A 7500-nucleotide genomic window follows, 5' to 3' on the forward strand; every position below is an offset into this window, starting at 1 on the left:
TAGAGACTTTCTGAAAACCAAAAGGCTCTCTGACTTCTTGGCTACATCCCCCTCAAGAGGGGAAAAATAGTATTACGAAAAATATACATATATTCTTACACTCAATTTATAAATACTGTATGTATGTATTTATGTATGTGTATATATATATATATATATATATATATATATATATATATATATATATATATATTACATAAATATATACAAACATATACATATACATATATATACAAACCAGTTACATTTTTCTGAACACTTGAAAATGTCACCTAATTAAGAAATTTTAAGATTTTAATTCTTCCATACAGCGTAACATGCACGTTGATTACTTGTAAAAAGGCATATGTGCCCATACACCACACACACACACATACATACTGTATATATATATATATATATATATATATATATATATATATATATATATATATCTGTGTGTGTGTGTATATATATATGTATATATATATATATATATATATATATATATATATATATATATATATATATATATATATATAAATATTGATAACTTTTCTACTAACACTGTTAATTTTCATCCTTCAAATAAGCCTTAAATGCCTTTTAATATCGAAGTAATGGTATAAGAGTCGAATTACCACCTCAATTTCGACTCTGCTAAGGTTTGAATCCTTGGCCGGCCACGAATTCTTATGAGAAAAACTATTTTCCCCCAGCCAGAGCAAATTTTATATTATAAGGTATTTGAGATATATTTGAAAAACATATATATTATATCGTTTATATATATATATATATATATATATATATATATATACTATATATATATATATATATATATATATATATATATATATATATATATATATATATATATATATATATAAACTGTATGAGATACATTTTCATCCAGTGTATCATACAAATTGATAAAACAAAAAACAAAAGAAATTAGGAAGCAAATTTATCAAATATTATTTGTAATACGTGAAAAAAAATAAACGAACTGTATTTTCTTGTTTTGTATATTTATGGATTAATAAATAGAGCCAAAAAAAAATCTTATAAAGCACAGCTGAAATTGTAGCAAACACAGAGTGAAACATTCTGCTTACTCAGCAAGCGAACAAAGGGGAAGGTATGAAAATAGCGGTACCGGGGAATGTTATGAAGGCAAGAATAAACAGATCAACAGATCTGTTGAATAAGTAAACACAGATTTGAAAAAAAAGAGCTTCACCACAGACATCTGGAAGAGAAAAGAACAGCTTGATAAAAGCAGAAAAGAGCAAAGACTACTAAAAGTAGGAGACCATTGTACGCAAATATTATAACAGCAATCAACATGAGGTTTAGGAAAATGCATTCCGGATGCCTCCCACAAACGCGTCGTGGTTTGAATTTGGCGCTCCCGGGAACTTCCAACTTTTCATTAATATAAACAAGTAAATCTAATGGCTTCTCTCTCTCTCTCTCTCTCTCTCTCTCTCTCTCCTCTCTCTCTCTCTCTCTCTCTCTCTCTCAGTAAAAATCCTTTTCTCCTCGGTTTCTATTCAGATATAAATGCGATATGCTATTTTCTATGTATAAAAAGAAAAGTAAAACAATAGTTGGTTGGAAAACCCCGACAAAGAAAGCTATAAAAACAAGGAAATAACAGGTAAACTAATATATTAATATGCGAGAGAGAGAGAGAGAGAGAGAGAGAGAGAGAGAGAGAGAGAGAGAGAGAGAGAGAGAGAGAGAGAGATTAAGCAGTCTAGCATACTGTTTACTTCCATGTGAACTGCGTCGAAGGCATCAGCGACAGAGGGAGGGGGTTAGGGAGTGACTAGCATCGGAGATGAAGCTTAGCATGCAGAACACAACAGAAGCTGTTAAGGGGAAAGAGAAAAGCATAGGATGAGGAGAAGGAAGAAAGGATAAGAAAGGAAGTAAGAGGGAGGAAAATCATACTAAAAGGAAGAAGTGAGGAAATGTAATAAACGGTATACTTAGTAGCAGAGGAAAAAAATGGGAAACAAAGACAATGGGTAGGCGATATTGGACGAGGTGAGTAAAAAGGGATAAGGGAAGAGAACATATAACGAATTATGATGAAAATTAACAGTGAACGAGGAGATAGAGTATAAGGTGCAAGAAGGAAGGAGAGAACAGACAATTATAATTAAGAAACACAGAAGGATGCTGATAAACAGTATCATATCAAGGAGTGACCGATACTCTACATAAAACTGTCGTAAGAACTGTTTAATGAACAGAATCCAATTAATCAATGAAAAGAGGAAAATGTCTGAATTTATTTACATTAATCTAGACTAATAAGGATAAAAGTTTGAACGCAATGCAGAAATACAAATAATACTATAAACAAAATAAAATATAAAAATAGGTAAAGGAGCAACACACCCAATGTCAGAGTAAAACGTTAAAAATATGATATACATAATAATTAAAAACTTTGGAAAGAATCAGCAACCAATGTTTTCTAATCAACGAAAACTATAATGACGAGTGATGAACACACACACTATAATAAAATATAATCAATGCATATCGAAAACAGCCCAACAATGTTAGTGCAGTCTTTTTGAGTCGTGAATCCAAAGCTGTTCAGAGACTTCAACGCTCCTCAGATCATGATCTTTGTTGTTTGGTCACAATAAAAGGGTATAATTGTCGATCTCAGTAATTATAATCAAAATCAGTAACATTCCCTTTACATGCAACGCTCAATCATACGTTTTACTTAATAATAATAGCAATAATGATAATAATAAGTTTAACAGTAATAATGTTACATAAAAAGTGAATGCCCGTTCCGTCCCAAGGATTATAACAAAGAAGCTTATCCCACAACTTCCCAAACAACAATATCAACAAAAACTGTCAGTGAAGCCTGTATTACTTACATTGTCATCGACGCGGTGCTATAATTACTACTACTATTACTACTACAAGGTTACAACCAAAGAGAAAATGTACAAGAGACCAAAAGGACTTGGCGCACTTATCTTTAATCCCAACTTCAATAAAGAAAGGTTTTATTTTCTTCATGGTGACCATGTTTTAATTGAAAACATTATTATCATCCAATGAAATTTTTAAATCGAAAATTATCACCGTGGTCAATCAAATATTACTAAGAACCGTAAGAAGATTCAAAACAATGCAACCTTCAAGGTATGTCTTCAAAGGTTAAACAAAATTAAAATTATTAAGTGGAATTGATAATAAGTAATAATATGCATATGTTCCTTATACCAGTGGCAAAAATCGAAACCCCTTATTTATACACACCAAATGTACTTTCTTTTTAAATAAACAGAAAAACGCTTTGATTCCATAAATAGGACCCCGTGACCCTTGTGACCTATTATACAACAAAGGATGAAATAGGTAATATACGGCAAAGAAGCCAAACCCCCTGCCTTAAAAGTATGACATAATATCCATTGATAGCACTCATCCCATGTTATTATCCCGTGTCTCAACTCCTCCCCAAGTCCTCACAAGCTGGGTGGGGAGATCCAGACAACTCTCATCATTATGTAAGAAACAATCAGCCCCCAAATGATAAGCTACACATATCGGAACGTAGTCACTCACTCACTCCTATACACACTCCGCTTCTTTTCCAGTTATCCGCCAATACATTCGGCCAAATTTGGCTTCTCAGGCTGATTAAGTTAGCAATTCGTAAACAGTTGGAATTCTAACACTATTAGATAATCTGCAAAAGAAGCATCTCCCCCAAGACATAAGACAGTCCAACAGTCAACCAGCCCCCTAAGCCAATAGTTCCCCAACATTTGCACACTCCAACGTACTACCAACCCACAACTGTTAATGTGTACATAGCTCAAAACCCACATAAGCACACATGCGTTCAAAATACACCCACACATACCCAGAGTTGAATGTGGGCAGGCTAGAGCCTCGATACAACGCTATTCAACCCCGATATAGTCAACCAGCAGGACCCGGCCTTGAGTGATGGGGTCTACTCCGGGTGATGGTTTACCCTCTGGGGAGAGGAACGGGAGGGCATAAGTGCCCAATGTCATAACATCTAATCTAGTTGCTAATCTAAAGTTCTTCCTCGTTACATTTACAATTATGGTTATTAATTTGATTCCTCTAATAACGCTTCCGATTCAATTAACGACTAGTAAAAATATCCCAGTAAGCCTCACTTTCTTATTTCGTAATTTCAATCCTCTACGCGTTGCTAGTTTGAGTCTTATCTCTGTTGTCTCTGTCTTTACGAAAACAATTACATGAGAAAACCGATGTCAACCGATGAAAATCGCAAAGAATGATACTAACTATATTTTACAAGCTATTACTGATAACAATTGCAATGGCAAGCACAACAAATATAGCAGTACCCGTAACAATGAACATTACATAACTTGAAAAACCATTACCCGACCATAAAACCTTAGCAATTTTATCTATATGAAAATTCTGACTTCTAACAAACTTACTGTCCTAATCAGCAGATGACCTGCAGCATTTAAAATCTCACAACAAGCAATTCTCGTTACAATTCCTGCAAAGTCAAAGATTTTTTATTTACATAATAAGTAATTCCCCCTGGGAGCTTGTGAATTGCATAGACCAGACGTTACAATAAAGATAACAAGTGTGCGTAAAACAAACAATGATTTAAAACTAGCTGCTGTCTCAGTGTTAGCTATTACCCTTATCTCTGTTTAAAAGGTAGTTTGACGGCCATCTGAAATCATAATCTTAATGGCATTTGCTGTTTATGTCTTTCTCTTTATTCCGTTTTACAGTTGCCAAGGCAAAACTTATCTACTTGCCCGTTTCAATTTAATCACAAAAATAATAACATCGGATAGGAATACTTGCGTGTTCAATAGCAAAACTTCTGTCTTACTAGACATTCCCTGGTCACATTGAATGTACATAAATGCTTCCTTTAGTTACGTTACTTCTTATTACTACAATATCATTGAATACTAAGACTTCCAGTAATATGCAATAAAACAAAACCAGATTCTAAAAACAAAAAGCAACATACATATATAAAAGAAACTAAACATACATTATGCTCATGTGTGCTTATGAACATTTGTATGCGGAGTAAGCTTACACACTCATTTTTTTGGTATAAAAAAATTAACTAAAATTAAGTTTAACTTCACTGTGTTTTAAAAAGAATACCAAGTATGTTATGATGATTGTATTACTCAAATGTAAGACTAATTTTCAGTGGCATCTGTTTTCCAAGGAAATCTCGAGAAAGGACAGTTTAAAGGTCACTCATGAATGACAGAGGCAACGGACAGGACAATGTCCTAGAAACTGACTATATATACGTACTTTCAGCGCCCAAGCTCCTCTCCATCAAGCTTGGACCAGGGAGGGCCAGGTAATGGCTGCTGATGACTCTTCAGGTAGACCTGTAAGCTCCCCCAAACCTCCCACCCCTTGCTCACAAGTATGGTGATGTTGCATACAGTACTAGAAACTATAGAACTTGAGCGTGTCTCAAACCCTGATCAACAGATTGCCAGACAGGGACGTTTCCAATAGTTTACTACAACCTACGTACGTAGTAACAACATTTTTCTCAATAACTATCATCAATATCACATATAGCAAAGATTATTTTCAATATCTACACGTATACAATAATCAGTGCATAATAACGCTTCAACTACTACTGGAGACGCAAGCTATTACTCCATTTAGTTTGTGTTCCCTTGAGAGAAAAAAAACAAGGATTCCCACAAGATATTCCCATGCTTTGAGCAATTGTCTCCATTTTCATGGTCTTAATAATCTAACCACATGAACTGAGAGTTTAAAAAAAGAGTAAAACAAACAAAAACTTCAAAAAATTACACCAGCTGCTATACAGAAATCATGCAATCATCTTATACACTATAAAGTTATCCGAAACTATAATACAGTAAAAACGTATAGTATTATGTTTGAGATACGATGGTAATAATTTGGTAAAAGAGCCGCATAAACGTACAGAAACGTTTGTCATAGAATCAAAATAGGCTGGTGTATAGGCACGAGATATTTATTGATGAATGATGCACTGATTGTAAACAAACTTTATTTAATGAATACAGTAGAAGAGGGTACATGAAGGATTTTTTTTAAATATCAACTAATGGAAACCGACAGTAAAAAAAATAGTGTCTTTGTGCACACAATTGACGTTATTGATGAATAAACGACACTATAGCTGGGTAGTAGTTGTGAATCAATTAATTGTGCGCATATAATTAAGCGAAATTTTTCTATGAGATAATGTGGCAAACGCCTCAGTAGGATAGAAGAAACTGCAAACACATGCATTTGGCTTATCTTGTGTTTGAACAAAAGCAGCAACTATAGTAAGGAGAAACTTTTTTGAAGGAACAGTTTGTATATCTTGAAGACACATTTCGATGATAAATAAACACATCGATGTAAAAGAGTAGCACAAGGTTGAATTCCCTCCTGAAAGAACGCCGTGGTGGCTAAATGATTAGTAAGCATAAGAAGGGCTGTATTCATGGGTTTGGGTGGGAATGTCAAGTAGGCTTTCAGAATGAATATAAATTTTGTACTTCATAGACTCAAATGGAAAAACAAGGTCACATTCAGATATGAAGGAAGGAGAGAGAGCGTTTCTAATGATGTACAAAACTCTTATGAAAAAAATTATTTGGAAAAAAAAATTTTACATCTACAAAAAAAAAAGCACCAGCAATGTTTTATACAAATAAAATTGTATTTCATTGGGTAACTCAAGATCTATATGCTATAGGTAATACCTGAAAATTTATGCATGAGTGCAGCAGCAAATATTATATATAATGAAGGCAATGAAGAAATAAAGTATTGTGTTAAATATTAAAAGAAAAAATATTATAACAACAAGCGCCAGGCATACTGTCATTTACTATCATAATATAACTATTCCCATTATCATTACGATAATGCATATGTATCATGAAAAATTACCATCAGCAGAATTAAAAAATAATTGAAAACATCCATACCATAAAACATAATCTTTATTTTAATTTTTGCTTGTTAATTAAAGTACAAAACCTAATCTAATTAACACAGAAACACTAAAACTGAAAAGACACGAATCAACAGATATATGTAGTCTGCGCGTTAACAATGCACAAAAACACATTGTATATATATATATATATATATATATATATATATATATATATATATATATATATATATATATATATATAAACACCCCGTAGAATACCATCCAGGCCATAAAAATCTCACAGACCACCAAAATAAGCTAGATCAACACCCACATCCCAGACAATAACAATAATAAAACAGTTATAAAACAAAACCTCACACCTTTAGTCCTTGCACGCTCCTTGCCTTCGACTGCTCAGTCAACCCATCATTTATCCCATAATCAAGTCAATCAAGAAAGCTTGCGTTATCATTAAGTTTCTTTGAACACAAAACAGTTAATGGAATACCCCAAGATACGATCAATAGAAT

At 33.1% G+C, this 7500-nt stretch overlaps 1 protein-coding gene across 1 annotated transcript in view; it reads right to left on the minus strand.

Moving 5' to 3' along the window:
- The window catches only part of LOC137627513 (serine/arginine repetitive matrix protein 1-like), a 148648-nt gene that overhangs the window by 139769 nt on the left and 1379 nt on the right, over positions 1–7500 (minus strand). The window lies entirely within an intron of this gene.

This window comes from Palaemon carinicauda, chromosome 2 (genome assembly GCF_036898095.1).
Source record: "Palaemon carinicauda isolate YSFRI2023 chromosome 2, ASM3689809v2, whole genome shotgun sequence".
Classification (NCBI taxonomy): Eukaryota; Metazoa; Arthropoda; class Malacostraca; order Decapoda; family Palaemonidae; genus Palaemon; species Palaemon carinicauda.